General features: G+C 40.7%; 1 long non-coding RNA gene across 1 annotated transcript in view; it reads right to left on the bottom strand.

Annotated features, from left to right (window-relative positions):
- The window catches only part of LOC141985831 (uncharacterized), a 73,898-nt gene extending 64,324 nt beyond the window's left edge, over positions 1-9,574 (bottom strand). Inside the window, exon 1 of the long non-coding RNA XR_012639030.1 lies at positions 9,424-9,574. This is a non-coding gene — a long non-coding RNA (uncharacterized LOC141985831). The remainder of the gene's footprint in view (positions 1-9,423) is intronic.
- Between the last annotated feature and the right edge of the window lie 11,630 nt (positions 9,575-21,204).

Raw genomic sequence — 21,204 nt, 5'->3', positions numbered from 1 at the left:
ATGATGGGCATGCAATTCATACCAGTCACCTTACTGATTTAAATGTGTACCTATTAGATATACACTGTACAGTCACAAGACTATATAAACATCAGGATATTCACACAGATCTTCATACTCATTGAAATATAGGTGCACAATCAGGAACATCAATTTTATAAAACTGCTACTTTCCTTTGATTAGCAATAAAGGCATAGTTGGCATATTTAATATGTTTCTTTTTCAGATAAATTACCATTAATTTGAAAGTATAAGAGATTTAAATTGCATGAAAGAGGCTATAGGTCAAAATTATATACGTATTGGCTTATTTCTGTTGTTTCTATTTTACTCTAATTTCTCAAGTATACATATTTAAAACTAATCTGGGGAAAAGGAGCAATAAAATAATTAAAGTGAAAAGAGAGTACAGATATAACAAAAATTGAGTCTATTTCAATTTTATTTTTGAATGCCATAAACTAAAACAAGGATGAGAGATTTTTTTTGAGGGGTTAAATAATACTGGCATGGTAATTCCAAGGGTAAATTTTATCAGGATGACTTAATGTTGTTTTCATAAAGGTGATGTAACGCTTTCCTTTGCTCTTATGTTATATTATTAAATGTAAACTATTGTAATTAGTTCTGCCCCTGTCTTCAGTAAAATCAGATGATGTTAAAATCTAAGTCATTTCATTTTCTTAACATAAGCAAACATAGGTTTCATAGCCAATCTCTCATAAAACTGTGTCCCTAAACATTACAAAGGTTATTTAAAGGATGGAATGTTCTAAATAAAGCAAGTTACATCATTTCTAAAAATGTCAGTTAATAGCATCCAGATAATCAAAATAGCCTATCTAATGTATTCCCAGGGATCTTATGAATTGGGAGTATCACTTCTGGAACTATAATGCAAAAATCTGAAAGTGTCAACTAATTGAGTCAAGTCAAGTTTTAACATGAATTTTCAACACTTGCTTATGTGTAGCATGCATAAACAAGAAAATTGCAAATTTACATACAGAAGAAAATATCTATGATAAAAAGCTGAGTAATGTGTTGAAAGGCTATTAAAAACTGTCCAGATACTCTGGAAAACATGTATTTTCATAGAACTCTATTATAATTATTTTAATTGGAAATCTTTAATGTCAATATATCTCTGTGCAGCAAGCCCATTCAAAGCCCACTTGAAGTCAATGGAAGTCTTTCCAGTGCCATCAGTGAGCTTTGGTTCAGCCCTAGTAAAGGCAACACAATTTATAGCATGTCCTGCTCCAGTCATGTTTTGCAGACTGTAGCTGTAGCTTTGGGCAGTTTCCATATTTGTGCCTATGTCAACTGTGTTCAATATCTAGCCATACCTACTGTCTAAGCATGTACAGGTCTGTATTACAGCTGAATAGACCCTGCAAGGTTCAGTTCATGTGAGCTGTACACACTATATTCTGCAGGGTCTTTTTACTCTTGATACCAGTGAGTCTTTTGCTTTCTTCCTCACAGTACTTTCATCCACTAGTCCTTCCCAGACTGGTAAGGTATGTCTTGGCTGATATGGTAGTGATGGGAGCCAATATAAGAGCCCAGGTAGATAAATTGTTCAACTAGTACCCAACCTGAATTTGGTAAGGTTCTGGATACATTGTTCACACAGTCCTAGTATCTATCTAGTACTAATAAAAGAATTTTAAGAATCCATAGATAGAAAGAACACAAGACTGCTGTCAAGGTTCCTCCCCCACTCTGAACTCTAGGGTACAGATGTGGGGACCTGCATGAAAAACCTCCTAAGCTTATCTTTACCAGCTTAGGTCAAAACTTCCCCAAGGTACAAAATATTCCACCCTTTTGTCCTTGGATTGACCGCTACCACCACCAAACAAATACTGGTTACTGGGGAAGAGCTGTTTGGACACGTCTTTCCCCCCAAAATACTTCCCAAAACCTTGCACCCCACTTCCTGGACAAGGTTTGGTAAAAAGCCTCACCAATTTGCCTAGGTGACTACAGACCCAGACCCTTGGATCTTAAGAACAATGAACAATCCTCCGAACACTTGCACCCCCCCTTTCCAGGGAAATGTTGGATAAAAAGCCTCACCAATTTGCATAGGTGACCACAGACCCAAACCCTTGGATCTGAGAACAATGAAAAAGCATTCAGTTTTCTTACAAAAAGACTTTTAATAGAAATAGAAGTAAATAGAAATAAAAAAAAATCCCCCCTGTAAAGTCAGGATGGTAGATACCTTACAGGGTAATTAGATTCAAAACATAGAGAACCCCTCTAGGCAAAAACCTTAAGTTACAAAAAAGATACACAGACAGAAATAGTTATTCTATTCAGCACAATTCTTTTCTCAGCCATTTAAAGAAATCATAATCTAACACGTACCTAGCTAGATTACTTACTAAAAGTTCTAAGGCTTCATTCCTGGTCTATCCCCGGCAAAGACAGAATATAGACAGACACACATACCCTTTGTTTCTCTCCCTCCTCCCAGCTTTTGAAAGTATCTTGTCTCCTCATTGGTCATTTTGGTCAGGTGCCAGCGAGGTTACCTTTAGCTTCTTAACCCTTTACAGGTGAGAGGAGATTTCCTCTGGCCAGGAGGGATTTTAAAGGGGCTTACCCTTCCCTTTATATTTATGACAACTGCAAAGCATGATATTATTATTCCCATTTTACAGATGGGGAACTAAGGCTTAGAGTGGATTAAGAGACTTCCCCATGGTCAAACAAAAAGTTTAAGGCTGAGCCAAGAATTGAACCCCTTCTTAGTTCTAGTCCAGTATCATATCCCCCTGACCATCCACACCTACTGAAGCAAAGGGGATTGGGGCCCAAGTATTTTAACTGAAAGCCACTATGTTGCATATTCCTCACGCCACACTCCACCAAAAAGTGTGTATGGTTAAGGAAGACTTACATTTCATTCATGACAGTTGCAGAAATTCAAATTAAATAATTCCCATATTCTCTAAGAAAAACAATAGAGAAAAGAAATATTTAACTTCTTTGGGTTCTTCCAGTGTTTTCTTACATAGTCTGTGACAAATATGGGAACTTCTTGCAATATCCTTGAAAAACATTACTGAATTAAGTTTAAGCATCTTTGTAGTCTACTGTATTAAATGCAAAGGTTGTGTGTTGTCCGTCCTAGGAAGTGTTATGAACGTAAGAGGACTATATCCAACAATGGGTAAGAATGGAATTTTAGACAGTGTCCAAGGAAATTTCTAGGGGGAGGTAAATGCAAATTTCCACCTCCAGTTATGCAAAACCCCAGATTTTAGGAGCTATACCATGAAGAGGGGACCATTGTCTGCTGATTACCTGTTCCTCAGATCTGAAGATCAAAGGCACAAGCTACATAAAGGAAAGACTTGTCTCTGAATGGGTGTGCTTGTTCTGAGCTAAAGCTGTTATGAAATGGTAAGCACAGAAAAAGCCTTTTCTGGGGTTTGAAGGACTAACTTCTATCACAGTCTGTGCTGGAGTTGGGGTGTGTGGTCTCTGATAAGCTTATTAGCAAGTGTCTAAATTCTCTTATTGTTTTAAATATCGTTTTTTCTGTAATGCTTTCACCTTAATAATAAATGTGCTTGCTCCCAAAGATCTGTGTGGTAACTCTTAACTGCTAGCAATTCATCAACATTGGTGGTTCCTCAAAGTCAAGGATGTGGGCCCACTAATGAGGCCTATTCTAGAGCCACAGACTCCATCACATTGCAGACATGTATTTCTGAGCAGGGTGGGTGAACCTGAGATGATGGTTTGAGCCATGGTACACGCTGTTGCTCCCATTTTTCTGTTACATGTAGTTGTATCTATTCCAAAGTGCTGAGTTCCCTGCCTCAAGCAGTTCCTCCTTTGTTGTTGCTCCTGAGTTATACATTCCCACGAGCTGATGTCAATGTTGCATTTCCTCACATTAGCCTTAAGGACATATCTGTAGCATTTTTTCTGCCCTCCTCTAACACATTTGCCTTGACTAAGTTGAGAATAGAAAACTTGTTTTGGCAGTCTGGAATCAGGCATCTGAACAACATGATCTGCCCAGCGAAGTTGAAGCTAATCATTGCCTTCAATGCTTGTGTTATCAGCTTGTGAGAGGATGCTGATGTTAGTGTGTCTATTAGTCCATTTACTTTGGAGAATCTTATGCATACAGTGTTGACGATACATCTCCAGTGCCTTAAGATGTCTCCTATATGTTGTTCATGTTTCAGCCCCATACAATAGGATGGGGCTCACAACAGCTTTGTAAACCATAAGTTTAGCTTTAATTCTTGTGCCACAATCTTCAAACACCCACTTTCTAGTCAACCAGAAGCTCAGCTAGCCCATTTGAGCTGGTACTGAACTTCTTCATCAATGTCAGCTGTCTGTGAGAGGTGGCTTCCAAGATATGGATACGCTTCTTACAAAGAATTGTTTGGTAACTCTTAACTGCTAACAAGTATGCTGTTCATAGCCTTTGAAGAGTAAGCAAAAGGTGTTTAGGCAGTCTGGGTGGCTGGCAATAACACAGTGTAGGCAGGGCACCGCGAAGCCTGGAAAAAACACAGTCAGGAGGGAGAGAGACGCAGGTCTCCACCTAAGAGAGATAGCAACTGGGAATCAGAAACCTAAACGTGGATGCCCTTCTGGACCCTGGAGGGGTAATATGGGTTCAGTTGCCCTGAATTGTGACATCTTCATCTTTGGCAATGTCGCAAATCTATACAAAATATTTATTTAGTTTGTCTTTTTGTTTAATGTAATTTTCTGTGAAAGACTCTGAGGCTGGAAAAGAGAAGTAATTTCCATAAATATACTCTCAGTTCTCCGGAAAACAAACAAAGCAATATTTTTGGTCCTTCTTAGATATGATTTTCTCACTGGCTGTCTAATTTAATTTATGTGACTATTTCTGTAAGTTCTTCTCTTCATATTGTAATAAAATGAAAAATATATTGTTTTGCTGCAGAACCTCTTTTAAAAGCTCTTATTGTTGTGTTAAATCAATTGGCACTGAGCCAAATTTGTGTAAGTGGATTTTCTCTCAAACTCCTGTCTTCTCTCTTTCTCTGTTACAGCTCACTGATTAACTTCATGATGACAAAAGTAAACTGCAAGAAGGATGCATTCTTGTCCACTCAGTGTCCCAAGGGTTCTTTCAGATTTCACACAATCACTATGCAGAAATAGATCAAGGAACATGCAGTTGATACTAATAAATAAATCTTTTCTAGTTCAAGGTCATAATATGCTTACTTCAAAGATGTTCTGGAACAGCAAATGTTCCTGCTACAGCCCACAAGACCTCTCACAGAAAAGAAGCTCTTAGAAGACTGGATGGTTCAGAGGATTGATAGATAAACAGTTATGGAGTATTTTAGCTCTGAGAGTGACACAAATACAGTGCATGTTGGCTAAACCTCCATCTTTAGCACCATCCACTTTTCTCTGTATGTCCTCTCCCACTATAGGTCGGCTCTTCTCACACAGTTTCAGCTACCAACTGTATATAGATGACTCACACGTCTGCCTCTCAACTCTCTCATCTCAGACTGGTTCTGGCATCCTCTGTATGTCTCACTAGCAACTTAAACTTATGTTCAAACTTAAGTTGTGGGTTATATTCTCTGGACTAGCTGATGATCACTTGACATGAATCCAGAGAGAGCTATGGGACCTTTGTGTCTCACTGAACTTGAGGATTTCCAGGCATTGGTCCAGGTTTTGGTTTAAATCAGAGAAGCCTTAAAATTGAGCTCACCTATGGTGTCTGCTAAAATGGGCAGTCCCAGCCAGGCATACAGGGGCACTTTAGACATGCTTCCCGCTCTAGTGGTCCAGAGGGGGAATGGTGTGGGAGTTGCTATGGCAACTCTATGCAATATGAATATTCATCTCATGACTGTATTTCCTAGGAACACCCTGGAAAATTGAGACTTGCATCTTTCTTGCAAAACTCTCTCTGCTGCCCAGTATTCTGTCACTGTTGACAATACCACTATCATAGCTGTGAATTAGGTTCAGGTGCAAGCCTTCCATGTCTCTCACTGGGCACATGCAAGATTGCACCAAATTTTCCACTTCTTTCTCCATAAAATTTCTAAAACTGTCCTTTCTTTCTGTCCAGGAAACTAAAGCTGTCCAGGCCTCCCTCATCTTAAAACTCCTCTTCTCTGACCTCCCAGATACCTACATTGTCCCGCACTAGTGTAGAGTTAGTCAAAAGTTTTGAAAATGTCAACGAATTTTGAAAAATTTACCCAAAAATCTTGTACACACTTATTACAGGTGTTGTGCATCAGTGTCAAAGAAGAAATATTGAGTGCCAGCTGAAATGACTGATTTCCCTCTTAACTGGCTTTTTTAAAGAATGAAGATTTGTGTGGATTTAAATATAGAGCTTATTGGCACACAGTTGGCTCTACTGTCTCTCATTACTTGAGCACCTTAGCCTAACCCTCAGTATCTCCATCCCCTCCAAAACAGGCTGTGTTACATGTTTCTTTCTAATTTCCTACTAACGTTTCACACAATTTTCAAAATGACAGTTGATTAGAAAATATTAATTTGGCAAAAATATATCTTGGGGTTATAATTTGGGACAAATTCTTCAGTTCTGCTGCAAAATCTTCTAGATAGTTCACTCTGCTTTTCTCTCCATATCAGAACCCCATGGACTCTTTTATCATTCTTTTTATGCAATAATTGACATTTCTATTTTGCTGATATAAAACATTGAAATATTTTAAGGATTTGAGATTATGTTTCTCCAAAATTAAGATACCAGTCTTTTTCCTATAAAAGAGGAAGAATCTGGGAATGAAAGAAAAGGGGCTTTAATTTAGACATAGTTATTCTAAAGAACAAAAATTATACATGAAACAATTGAAAATGTCCCACGAATTATGAATCACCGATATCATACACTGCCATAGCTAGCATAGAGAGATCTGGTTTAATCCCTAGGTTTTTGTTTCTTTGAATGAATTTGGTCATCTGGAAGACATGAACATTGGCAACGTGAGCTGTGACTTTGTTTTAAAAAACATAAATAATGGATCCAACATGGTAATTAATCACATGTGTAACTTTAAGAACATAAGTAATTCAACTGAAGTAAATAGGAATACTTTCATGTGTTCAAAGTTACACACGTTGCAGTAGCTGGCAGGGGCATACACCAGGAGAGGCGAACAGCGGCGCAGAGCTCCTCTGGCCCGGACCCATAGTGCGGGTAGAGAGCTCCTGTGGGCCTGGGGCCATGGCAGGGAGAGAGAGCTCTTCTGCCCATGGGAGGGGCACAGAATGTGCACCCTCCAAAAGTGTTCAAACTTAAATTCCTGCACATTGCCCTGGTAGCTGGCTTAATCAGGGCCCTAATCATAAAATTCTAACATTTTTCAGAGCCCAACACTGATCTTAGGATATTCAAATGTGTACATCATAATTCTAATTCATGAGATTTTTCAAAATACATTAATTCAGAAAAATGACCCAAATCTGTTCTCAATGTAGTCTATGGAAATGTTGTCATTTATTTCTAATAGGAGCAGTCCCCTACTTTTGATATAGAATTTCCAGAAAATAATCTATACAGAGCTGATTTGAAAACCACTGGTCAATAGGCCCTACATTAACTTTATGTCGCAATTGAATGCCTATTACCAGCATATTATACAGTAAATATTTTCCTATGAAATACAACTAATCCAAGTGAATATTGAGTGACTCAGTATGTTAACATAAAACAACAAAAATACATTTAATCTTTTATAGAGAATTTTAGCAAAATGTAATTAGAAGGATGGGATGTACTTTGTGGTGGTAGAGGTTGAGTTATTTATTTATACAGAAAATTTTCAGTATAATTCATCTAATCAGTTCCATCACAGTATTGAAATAACTTAAATTACAATGTCATTAAGACTATATTCCATAAGAAAGAGACTTAATTCAAATGATTAAAAGCATAACTAGTGAGCAGATTGATAGCAGTGAAGGAGAAATAGAAATAATATGATATAATTGATAAGTATATACTTCTGTGAAGCAAAGAACCCCAGGATAATTCATATTTTTAGCTGATTAAACTCTATACAGGAATCTAAATATTTATGATTGCTCCAGGAATGATGCTGTCATTAATTACTCACAAACTCATATAGAATTACTGAAGGGTGTTCTTTAATGCAATATGCTTATTAATCTATTTTAGCAATTCAAATAACGAAGCTTGCCAAATGAAGATGTCTTTTTTTCTGAATTTTATAACTTCTGATTCTTAGATAGAAGTAGCCATGTTTGTGCACAGAGAGAAAGAATACACATAAAGTGATGTGTACAATTTATCATTTCTTACTGTCTTCTGTTTTTTTCCTTTTCTACGCACATTTATTAGCTTTACTTAACTGTTCTCATAACTTTGATAATTTCAAGGGATTTTAATACTTTGAAGTTTATTTTCTAGTTTTTATTTTATTTTAAAGTTTCTGCTACTGGAATATATGAAATTCCAGGAAGAGTAAAAAAGGCCTTGTTACTCATCCTACTCCTTTTTGTTTTTATCATACGCGTAATGTGATGTCTGATGTTATGAGACTATTCGCATCTTATATACCTCCCTTCAGACATTATAGTCTTGTTTTATAAACTCACTGAAAGACTCTTTTTTAAAAAAAAAAAAATGATTTCACAGCCTGGTCTACATAAGATTGGATGTTTTTTTCCCTTTGTGCTAATGGTGGGTAAATCATTAGGACACTGAATATTGCTGCTGTTGACTTTCAAAACAAATCATTATAGATTAAGGGCCCAGTCCTGTTATTTAAATTCAGGCACAACTCCCATTATATTGAATGAGACTTCGCCTCTTTAGAGACTGTATAATCAAGCAAATATATCAAGAATCCACTCATTAGTAGGCTATTGGTGTACACCTCCAATGCTTGAATGGGCTACAAGTGATCGTAGGGTGGATTATTGCTATTAGGTTATGGATGCTTAATTTACATTCCATTTCAACAGTTTTAATACATTTTTGGAGGGTTTAAAATACAATATGGACCTGACTGAAAGCCCACTGAAGCAATGGAAAGACTGCCGTGGAACTCAATTCAATGTGCTTTGGATCAGATCCTAAATCCTACATCATAGAAGAAGAATGGAGAAATAATATGGAAAAGGATTATAAAATATTTCCTGTATTATTTGGAATATATTTATAGTACATAATTTAAGAACCCTCTTCACCTTATCTTCCCCAAGATCCCTGGCCTTAGAGGCCCCCTTCTCTGGCCTCAAGCCCCACAGCTGCCCTTTCAATAGATTGTGGTCTAACCACCACTTTCATCTCAGTTCTATTGAGAAACTAAGAGCTTTTAACTTTGTTTTATTTTTTAAAAGTAGTGAGTGATGAAGAGAATGAAATTTCATACCTTGCTGACCTTTCTCTTGGAAGACACTGTGCATCATATAACCAGGCCACTGGATAGTCCGTAGCTTCTAAAAATGCACAGGTGGGTTAGGACTGAGTGATCCCATCCTTACTCCTGGAAGGGTGTTTTGTTTGGTGGTTGAGGGGCTGCTCGGTAGCAGTGAGGCTATGGAGCTCACAATATCTATCTATAATAGCAAAAGAAAGAAGAAAAAAGTGTGGTTGTAATAAGATGACAGATTAATCAGGACAGACTGGTGAATGAGACTAGGTCATATCCCATCACTGAATCCTCTTGTCCTTCCCTACCAATGCACAACAAGGGTACCACTGCGCAGGGGTGAAAGTAAGTTAAAGGACTTACCGGTACGCCGGAGTCCTGAGCAGGGGGTGTGGCCTCAACTGGAAGAGGCAGGGCCTTAAATCCCTGGGCCCTTTAAATCTTGATCTGTAGTAAATCTGCAGTAGTGGTGGCTGGGAGACCTGGGCCCTTTAAATCACCCCTGAGCTACCAGCTGCAGAGGCGACTGGGAGCCCTGGGGCTCGGGGGCGATTTAAAGGGCCCAGGGCTCCAGCTGTCACTCCCGTAGCGGAGCCCCGGGCCCTTTAAATCACTGAGGAGCCCTGGGGACTCCCGGCTGCCACCACTACCCCGGGACTCTAGGCTCTGGCAGAGCCTTAAAGGGCCTGGGGCTCCGCTATGGTAGCAGCTGCCGGAGCCCTGAGCCCTGGGGTAGCGGCAGCGGGGCTCCGGAGGGGATTTAAAGGGCCGGGGCAGTAGCGGAGGCTGGAGCCCCAGGGCCCTTTAAATCCCTGATGGAGCTGGGCCACCACTACCCCAGGGCTTGGGCAGCAGGGCTCAGGCGGGGATTGAAAGGGCTCAGGGCTCCGGCAGCCGCTACTGCCCCGGCCCTTTAAATCCCTGCCAGAGCCCTGCCGCTGCTACCCGAGGGCTTCGGCGGCAGGGCTCAGGCGGAGATTTAAAGGGCCGGTGCGGTAGCGGCGGCTGGAGCTCCAGGGCCCTTTAAATCCCCGCCAGAGCCCCACTGCTGCTACCCCAGACTTTAAATTGCCATCTGGGAAAGCCGGTCCCGGTACGGCGCACCGGCTCTTGCCAGTACGCCATACTGGGGCGTACCGGCTTACTTTCACCTCTGCCTCTGCGGGGGATTTCAAGCTTTGAAGATTTAAGGACCTAAACTGTTTCCACTAATATTCATATAAACCATTATAAAAGTATCTGTTGCGTATGTAAGTCTTTCAAAAGAGGTCATGGATTGTTATAAAAAATGACTTATAATCATATTTACATCGAAATTGTTGAAAGTTCTCTGTCTGATGTACTATGTAGCCACTATATGCCTATTTTCTTCTTATAAAAAGAAAGGCATCTTCATTCTACTGACAGATGATCCCCCAAATGTTCAGATGTTCAATTCTGATAAGAATCTGATTACCTGAAACTTTGAGTACTCCCACCAGGACCTGCAACCTTGATATTCCACTCAACCTTCCTCCCACCAAACACTCCTGTTCCCTCTGATGCACCTGTGTTGCCCTCTTGAGTGATATCTAGCAAAATCCTCCACATACCACCCACTACTGCTGGGCCTACTTCTGCTGCTAGCAGGCACACTCCTCAAATTATTTAGCATGGAGCCTCACTCATTGTCAGGAGTAACCAGTCAGCCTTCACTTCCATCTAGCATTGATCAGCATATCCTTCATCTGTGAGGATTGGCCAGAGGGGCTAAATTATCATGATAGTGCAGGACTCAATAACCGCACAAGTAGGTCTTACTGAAATCATTATATTAACATCTAATAGTCCCTCTGAATTAATATATTTCAAAGCAAAACGGCAGCATGAAATCGGGGACAGTGTGGCTTCCTTTCCTCTCTTCCTCCAAGAAGATTAGCTCCTACTGGCAGGAGTGAACAGTTTAGTTTCCCCTGAAGAGGCAAATGAGAACACACCAAAGTTTAGGAATAGGGGAGTCAGGCTGAACACTCATTATGCAAAAAGGAGTCAAAAGACACCCTTTGGGTATCTGCAGAAGAAGAAATCTACTTGCAAAGTGGATCCACTGTGACAACTATCCTAAGAAGACTTGCTCCTGCAGAGGCAAGGAATGGTCACTGGGATAAGAGGCACCCACAATAGTCAAAGTACTCCTCAAAATTCTCCTCTCACACTGTTTCTAAGCTAAGTTTTCCTTTCCCTATTTTACCGATAGGATTATCAAAGCTCGAAAGCTTGTGTCTCTCACCAGCAGAAGTTGGTCCAATAAAAGATCATAAAAACGTCACCAACCCTGTCTTTCTAGGACTATTGAACAGTCTATTCACTTTATAGAGGTTTAGTGGAGTGTATAAAAAGAAATTAACTATTTATTCACTGGAAAAAGGAAGGGAGTTTTTCCTACCAAGGAAAATGAGGGAAAAGCTGCATTTCTGTTTGTCTTTCCTTAGTTTACAAAGCAAATTACAAGTATTTTAGAATTCATCATCCCTTCTACTTTTAAAAATAATTTGAGACACATAAAGCTGATTCCTGTATAGCATGAACATTACATGTTTATTCAGTGGCTACAAATACTAATATTTTCCTTAAATTTTGAAATATAAACGATCATTTCATTCACGCAAAGATATAGGGCTCACAATGTGAATAATTTTTTTTCTTCCAATCTCTTCAAGCTATAGCCAAGATATTACAGTAGGCCATGTATTTCTGGCAATGTGCAAATGATGTATCACTGCCATTAAAATTTTCAGTGAAGCATTCTAGAGAGCACAGGTGGCCAATATATATTAGTGCTTATCATAGCAAGACTGACTCCACCACAGGAAATATATTATATAAACTCATTAGAACTACAAGGCCATGTTGTATGAGAATGTGCAAAAAAACATTAAGCTCCTATATACAAAAAATAAAGGAAAGGTTCATTGGAGACATGCCAGCATGCTGAGGAACAACCATTATTGCCATTTCCAATGCCAACTGGCAGTGATAAACTAGATGGGCTGAAACAGGCCACAAAATGTTTGTAATAAGCCTAATATATAAGACCCATATCCCAGAAAACACATGTACCTTGGTTAAGTACAAAATTGTGTTTTGGCACAGGACTATTTACACAAATCTTCCTAAAAACTTGAGCTGTTTGAAAAATAAGATGAATTTTTTTATGAAAATTTTCATTATTTTTTTGGTCAAAAATTTCTAAATTTGAAAATTTTCAACTAGGTCCACTAACAACATTATTGGGAGGATCCATTTCTAATCTCAGCTGAAGACAGTGCCATTGCACTGAGATATGGGCCCAGAACAGTTTAATATACTATTTACAGATATTTAGGCTGAGTAGTATAATATATTGAGATAGGAAGCAGTGAGATAGACAGTTTTGTACAGTGTGTTGAGGACAACATTTGGTCGATTCTGAGCTGCGTTACACTGGTATAAATCTTCACTGTGACTTCAGATGAGTTACTCCAAATTTATACTGGTATTACTGAAATCAGAATCTGGCCCAGTATGTTTTGACCAAGATACAAGTTTGCCACATTTTACATATAAGAAATATAATGCCACCAGCCTATTATAGGTATTGTTCTAGTACATCACGTCTAATATAAGAAAGTTAAATTAAGATTTATAAAACAACTAACTGGGAGACCAAAAGTCCATCTGTAAAACTGGTGGATATGTTGTTGCAATGCACTGGTGGATTGCAGAATTCTGACACCATCATCACGCCTACCTGTAGTCAGATTACTAAAGGATTATTAAAAAGAAGTTGTGTTAAAATTCCATGTATTTACATGAACAATAGTCTTCAGATTCTTCTAATGAATGAACTAAAATACTTTTGAATTGTGTGTTTATTCATGTTGATTCTAAAATTATTCTACCAGTGAGTACTGTGAAAATATTTAAAAATAAAGCAATACTTCAACAACTCCTAATCATTTTAATGGGGATATGATAATTACACTGAAGCAATGTTTGTAATGTGGGCATCCATAGATAACAGAAAACCATCATTTTTTTAAATGACCCACATATCATCACTACTAATTTCAATTGAACAATTTCCCACATTTAGACAAATCCATGAGACAAGACACAGGTGACAATTATCAGAGTGATAGGGTCTCCATTAAATGTCCTTATTGTTTCCCTACATATACACCTCTTTCCTATTCTAAACAATGTTGTGCTTAAATTAATACAAATAATTATAGTGCCAATCACACCACCACTCCCAAGAGAAGGAGGCGGGTGGTGACTCTCTCCTCCGGGGGACTGAGTCATCTATCTGCCGCCCTGACCGGGAAAACCGAGAAGTCTGCTGCTTGCCAGGGGCTAAGATTCGCGATGTGACGGAGAGACTGCCGAGACTCATCAAGCCCTCGGATCGCTACCCCTTCCTGCTTCTCCACGTGGGCACCAATGATACTGCCAAGAATGACCTTGAGCGGATCACTGCGTACTACGTGGCTCTGGGAAGAAGGATAAAGGAGTTCGAGGTGCAAGTGGTGTTCTCGTCCATCCTCCCTGTGGAAGGAAAAGGCCTGGGTAGGGACCGTCGAATCGTGGAAGTCAATGAATGGCTACGCAGGTGGTGTTGGAGAGAAGGCGTTGGATTCTCTGACCATGGGATGGTGTTCCATGAAGGAGGAGTGCTGGGCAGAGACGGGCTCCACCTTACGAAGAGAGGGAAGAGCATCTTTGCGAGCAGGCTGGCTAACCTAGTGAGGAGGGCTTTTAACTAGGTTCACCGGGGGAAGGAGACCAAAGCCCTGAGGTAAGTGGGAAAGCGGGATACCGGGAGGAAACGCAGGCAGGAACGTCTGTGAGGGGAGGGCTCCTGCCTCATACTGAGAATGAGGGGCGATCAGCAGGTTATCTCAAGTGCTTATATACGAATGCACAAAGCCTTGGAAACAAGCAGGGAGAACTGGAGGTCCTGGTGATGTCAAGGAATTATGACGTGATTGGAATAACAGAGACTTGGTGGGATAACTCACATGACTGGAGTACTGTCATGGATGGTTATAAACTGTTCAGGAAGGACAGGCAGGGCAGAAAAGGTGGGGGAGTAGCACTGTATGTAAGGGAGCAGTATGAATGCTCAGAGCTCCGGTACGAAACTGCAGAAAAACCTGGGTGTCTATGGATTAAGTTTAGAAGTGTGAGCAACAAGAGTGATGTAGTGGTGGGAGTCTGTTATAGACCACCGGACCAGGGGGATGAGGTGGATGAGTCTTTCTTCCAGCAACTTGCAGAAGCTACTAGATCGCACGCCCTGGTTCTCATGGGTGACTTTAATTTTCCTGATATCTGCTGGGAGAGCAATACAGCGGTGCATAGACAATCCAGGAAGTTTTTGGAAAGCGTAGGCGACAATTTCCTGGTGCAAGTGCTAGAGGAGCCAACTAGGGGGGGAGCTTTTCTTGACCTGCTGCTCACAAACAGGGAAGAATTAGTGGGGGAAGCAAAAGTGGATGGGAATCTGGGGGGCAGTGACCATGAGTTGGTTGAGTTCAGGATCCTGACACAGGGAAGAAAGGTAAGCAGCAGGATACGGACCCTGGACTTCAGGAAAGCAGACTTTGACTCCCTCAGGGAACGGATGGGTAGGATCCCCTGGGGGACTAACATGAAGGGGAAAGGAGTCCAGGAGAGCTGGCTGTATTTCAAGGAATCCCTGTTGAGGTTACAGGGACAAACCATCCCGATGAGTCGAAAGAATAGTAAATATGGCAGGCGACCAGCTTGGCTTAACGGTGAAATCCTAGCGGATCTTAAACATAAAAAAGAAGCTTACAAGAAGTGGAAGGTTGGACATATGACCAGGGAAGAGTATAAAAATATTGCTCGGGCAGGTAGGAATGAAATCAGGAGGGCCAAATCGCACCTGGAGCTGCAGCTAGCAAGAGATGTCAAGAGTAACAAGAAGGGTTTCTTCAGGTATGTTGGCAACAAGAAGAAAGCCAAGGAAAGTGTGGGCCCCTTACTGAATGAGGGAGGCAACCTAGTGACAGAGGATGTGGAAAAAGCTAATGTACTCAATGCTTTTTTTGCCTCTGTCTTCACGAACAAGGTCAGCTCCCAGACTGCTGCGCTGGGCATCACAGCATGGGGAGTAGATGGCCAGCCCTCAGTGGAGAAAGAGGTGGTTAGGGACTATTTAGAAAAGCTGGATGTGCACAAGTCCATGGGGCCGGACGAGTTGCATCCAAGAGTGCTAAAGGAATTGGCGGCTGTGATTGCAGAGCCATTGGCCATTATCTTTGAAAACTCGTGGTGAACGGGGGAAGTCCCGGATGACTGGAAAAAGGCTAATGTAGTGCCAATCTTTAAAAAAGGGAAAAAGGAGGATCCTGGGAACTACAGGCCAGTCAGTCTCACCTCAGTCCCCGGAAAAATCATGGAGCAGGTCCTCAAAGAATCAATCCTGAAGCACTTACACGAGAGGAAAGTGATCAGGAACAGTCAGCATGGATTCACCAAGGGAAGGTCATGCCTGACTAATCTAATCGCCTTCTATGATGAGATTACTGGTTCTGTGGATGAAGGGAAAGCAGTGGATGTATTGTTTCTTGACTTTAGCAAAGCTTTTGACACGGTCTCCCACAGTATTCTTGTCAGCAAGTTAAAGAAGTATGGGCTGGATGAATGCACTATAAGGTGGGTAGAAAGTTGGCTAGATTGTTGGGCTCAACGGGTAGTGATCAATGGCTCCATGTCTAGTTGGCAGCCAGTGTCAAGTGGAGTGCCCCAGGGGTCGGTCCTGGGGCCGGTTTTGTTCAATATCTTCATAAATGATCTGGAGGATGGTGTGGATTGCACCCTCAGCAAATTTGTGGATGATACTAAACTAGGAGGACTGGTAGATACGCTGGAGGTCAGGGATAGGATACAGAGGGACCTAGACAAATGGGAGGATTGGGCCAAAAGAAATCTGATGAGGTTCAACAAGGATAAGTGCAGGGTCCTGCACTTAGGATGGAAGAACCTAATGCACAGCTACAGACTAGGGACCGAATGGCTAGGCAGCTGTTCTGAGGAAAAGGACCTAGGGGTGACAGTGGACGAGACGCTGGATATGAGTCAGTAGTGTGCCCTTGTTGCCAAGAAGGCCAATGGCATTTTGGGATGTATAAGTAGGGGCATAGCCAGCAGATCGAGGGACGTGATCGTTCCCCTCTATTCGACACTGGTGAGGCCTCATCTGGAGTACTGTGTCCAGTTTTGGGCCCCACACTACAAGAAGGATGTGGATAAATTGGAGAGAGTCCAGCGAAGGGCAACAAAAATGATTAGGGGTCTGGAACACATGACTTATGAGGAGAGGCTGAGGGAACTGGGATTGTTTAGTCCGCAGAAGAGAAGAATGAGGGGGGATTTGATAGCTACTTTCAACTACCTGAGAGGTGGTTCCAGAGAGGATGGTTCTAGACTATTCTCAGTGGTAGAAGAGGACAGGACAAGGAGTAATGGTCTCAAGTTGCAGTGGGGGAGGTTTAGGTTGGATATTAGGAAAACCTTTTTCACCAAGAGGGTGGTGAAACACTGGAATGTGTTATCTAGGGAGGTGGTAGAATCTCCTTCCTTAAAGGTTTTTAAGGTCAGGCTTGACAAAGCCCTAGCTGGGATGATTTAATTGGGGATTGGTCCTGCTTTGAGCAGGGGGTTGGACTAGATGACCTCCTGAGGTCCCTTCCAACCCTGATATTCTATGATTCTATGTATTTGACTCCAGTTAAAATGCACCATCCTTCTATATTCCCTTCCTTCCATGCAGGCGGCATCTTTCTCCAGACTGGAGAAGTATTCACTTTCCTTCACCACTGAGGAGCCCAAGAATAAAAACCTTATCCAATGCACCCTCAAGCCAGATTAGACAGAAATTTGATGTCCTATAGACTAAAATCTTTCTGAGAGCCAATCAATGCAAAACCTTTGTAAGGGAGGCTTACTAAAGGCTCTTTACAAACCAACACACTGTCACTTATCTGCCAAATTACCTGCAGGAAAAAAAATCTCTTCCCACTACTTTACATATAAAAAGGTTAAGTGCATCTCACGTAGCAAGGTCCTTCCAGCTCACATTGGATTCTTTGAACTTTCCTCCATTTTTTTTAAATTAAATATATTACCTCACAGTGGTCCTGTAAAATGTATGGTCTGTTAGATATCAAACTCTGCTTTTTGTATATTTGTAACTGTTTTGAAAATTATGTCCTTATGATCTTGAAGTGAAAGTGAGTCACCAGCGTGAAAGTTGTCACCCTTCCCTGATTAGCTGGTGATGTAATTCAAAGCTAAATTGTCCACTGTTGCAACAAAGGAGAAAAGTCAATGGAGAAACATCAAAGACAAAGAATATCAAAGCTACATGGCCATAGAAGGAATGATAGGACAGAGAGGGGATGGCCCTGTCTATGCATAATGACAACAGACTGATTTAGTATATCACGGGGTGGAGAAAGACACTCTCCCTCCATTCACTAAGGAGGTAACTGAGAGGTGGTTCTTCATGAAAGACTAGGTTTTAGCTCCTTAGGGCTAGCAAATGCTGCAAAAATGTTGGGGGTTGGGGTGAGAATCTACTTTATTAGCTAGGAAAGGTAATTAATTATAAGTCTAGGCTCTAGTTTGGATGTTATGATTTTGTTTGGTATATAACCATTTGTTTCCATCACACACACTTGTTTCTATTTGAATCTCTATTTTTTCTAAAATAAATTTCCTTTTTTTAACTATAACTGAATTCAAGTGTATTGAACTAAAACCTCTCCAATGCATTATCAAGGATCTACAACCTATCCTGAAGGACGACCCATCACTGTCACAAATCTTGGGAGACAGGCCAGTCCTTGCTTACAGACAGCCTCCCAACCTGAAGCAAATACTCACCAGCAACCACACACCACACAACAGAACCACTAACCCAGGAACCTATCCTTGCAACAAAGCCCGTTGCCAACTGTGTCCACATATCTATTCAGCGGACACCATCGTAGGTCCTAATCACATGAGCCACACTATCAGAGGCTCCTTCACCTGCACATCTACCAATGTGATTTATGCCATCATGTGCCGGCAATGCCCCTCTGCCATGTATATTGGCCAAACTGGACAGTCTCTACGTAAAAGAATAAATGGACACAAATCAGACGTCAAGAATTATAACATTCATAAACCAGTCAGAGAACACTTCAATCTCTCTGGTCACTCGATTTCTGATCTCAAACTGACTATCCTTCAACAAAAAAACTTCGAAAACAGACTCCAATGAGAGACTGCTGAATTGGAATTAATTTGCAAATTGGATAAAATTAACTTAGGCTTGAATAGAGACTGGGAGTGGTTGAGTCATTATACTAAGTGAAACTATTTCCCCTTGTTTATTCCTCCTCCTCCCCCCCCCCCCACTGTTCCTCAGACGTTCTTGTTAACTCCTGGAAATGTGCTGGAAATGGCCCACCTTGATTATCACTTCAAAAGGTTTTCTCTCCCCCCACCCCACTCTCCTGCTGGTAATAGCTCATCTTAAGTGATCACTTTACTTACAATGTATATATTTTTTCATGGTCTGTGTGTATATAAAATCGCCTCACTGTACTTTCCACTTTATGCATCCGATGAAGTGAGCTGTAGCTCACAAAAGCTTATGCTCAAATAAATTAGTTAATCTCTAAGGTGCCACAAGTACTCCTTTTCTTTTTGTGAATACAGACTAACACGGCTGCTACTCTGAAAAGTGTAATACAGTTTTACAAGGTAAAACTGGTAAACTGGGGTATGTTCTTTCTCTGGGAATGGAGGATCTGGGATTTCTATGGATATCCAGTGATCAGCGCTGGATATCACAGGGACACACTTCAAAGGGACTCAGGGTCTGGGGTGCATCTGTTGCCTATGGGTGGTGCTGATATAAGTCACAGGAGTGGCTGACAGGCCAGTTTGTATTAGGGAGCTAATGCACAGCTGGCACAGGAAAGGATCCCTCATTCTCGAGGCAGGTGGCAACAAGGTGACTCAGCCCTGGGTGCCCTGAGAAATATTACACATTCCCTAAATATTATCTTTTAGAGTTTCCCAGAGCTACAGTTCCTAATTCTATCATAGTGGGATCAATCAGTAGTGATATAAACACTGGTTGTGTTTTGAGCAATCCAGTGACACCATCCTCTTTATCTAATGATATCGACATTCAATAAAAATTGGTAAATACCCAACCGAACTAGGAACCCACTAGGGATTTTAACAAATGTTGATGCAAGGCCCTCACTACAGATGTGGTGTTTGCTATTTACCATCTACAAGAGAGTGCATGGAGGAATAAAGTTCTCTGAATGGATTTTACTGCCCTCAGTAAGGTTTTTATTTGAATAACAAGACCAGCTTTTGAAAACACTTGGGTATCCTGATACATTTGTGAAGGTTGCATGTCAGCTCAATAACAGAATGTTTGGCAGGGGACATGCAGATGTCTGGACACTTCCCATCAGGAGGGAAATCAGATATTTGCCCTTACACCAATTCTCTTTCAATTCTGACTAATTTAAAAATAACAGCTCTCGTGGCTTCTTGGAAACCTGCAATCTGCATTATTACTTTAACTTGGCTATAATGACAAGAAAAGGACAGGAAATTGCTGATTTTATATTGCTAATTTTATATAGATAATATTTTAGATAGAGATGGTTGCAAATGGAAATGGACTATGGAAAATGTGTTACAGAAATGGCCCATAAAATCTCTGCCAGCTATACCAATTATTGAAAAGTTGGAAAAATCCTGAAATTTGGCAACAAAACTTTCTATGGTTACTTGAGGTCATAGATTCCAGCTTCCTGGGAATCTAGAGTGTTTACAAACTTGAACTCCTAAATCACTCAAAACAAAAGCTGTGCATGATTACCAAAGCAAGAAACAGGTAGACAAATAGATATTGCCCTGACATCCAATCATTGGGATCCTATTCCCAGCTTCATTACCCTACCAATGGGGAGAAGTTATTACAACTGGTGCAACTTTAACACTGAAGCCTATATTTATCATTTACCTTTCTCTCCTGCTTCAATAATTTTGAAACATGCAATATGAAGTGTTTTTCAAAAATAAACAAAATGTATCCATACTGTTGACCTGAATTTGATGGGTTAGTTGTTATGGCTCACCACTGATCGCATCCGACCAGAAGACTTATAGGTTCTTATCCAATTCAGACTACAGAGTTCAAGAACTCAGAAAGTTCAATATCAGGAGAGGATTCTCTGGGTGCTTGGCAAGAACATGTACACTGAGGACAATACCAAATTGATAAAACCTTTATTGAAATGAACATAAAAATAAGAAATGCAATGAAACTTATAACTGCAAAACAGTAGGAGAATTCCAAAACTCCTGGTGGTACTATTTCTGTTATAAGTACCTTAACCTAACATACTCACACCCTTCCTTGAGGACCCAGTGAAGGACCAGCCTCACTCTTGGCATGCCCGATTACGCGATGGTGCTGGCTTCCCCAATGGTTAGGAATATTGAGTAGTTATACTAAACTGCACAAGCTGAGGTGATAGCATGATAGAAGATAGAATAGACAGACAGAGCTTAGCATAGATAGAAGATAGAATAGATAGATAGAGCTTAGAACTTAGAAGAGCTGAACTCCCAGCAGAGCCGCCCTGGAGCTCTCTTACAAGGTATTTTATAGGATCCTGACCTATGTAATTTAGGCCCAACCTACTATACCCA

The sequence above is a fragment of the Natator depressus genome, chromosome 4 (genome assembly GCF_965152275.1).
Source record: "Natator depressus isolate rNatDep1 chromosome 4, rNatDep2.hap1, whole genome shotgun sequence".
NCBI lineage: Eukaryota > Metazoa > Chordata > Testudines > Cheloniidae > Natator > Natator depressus.
The sequence above is the reverse complement of the archived record's forward strand: the minus strand, read 5'-3'. Positions and strand labels throughout refer to the sequence as shown.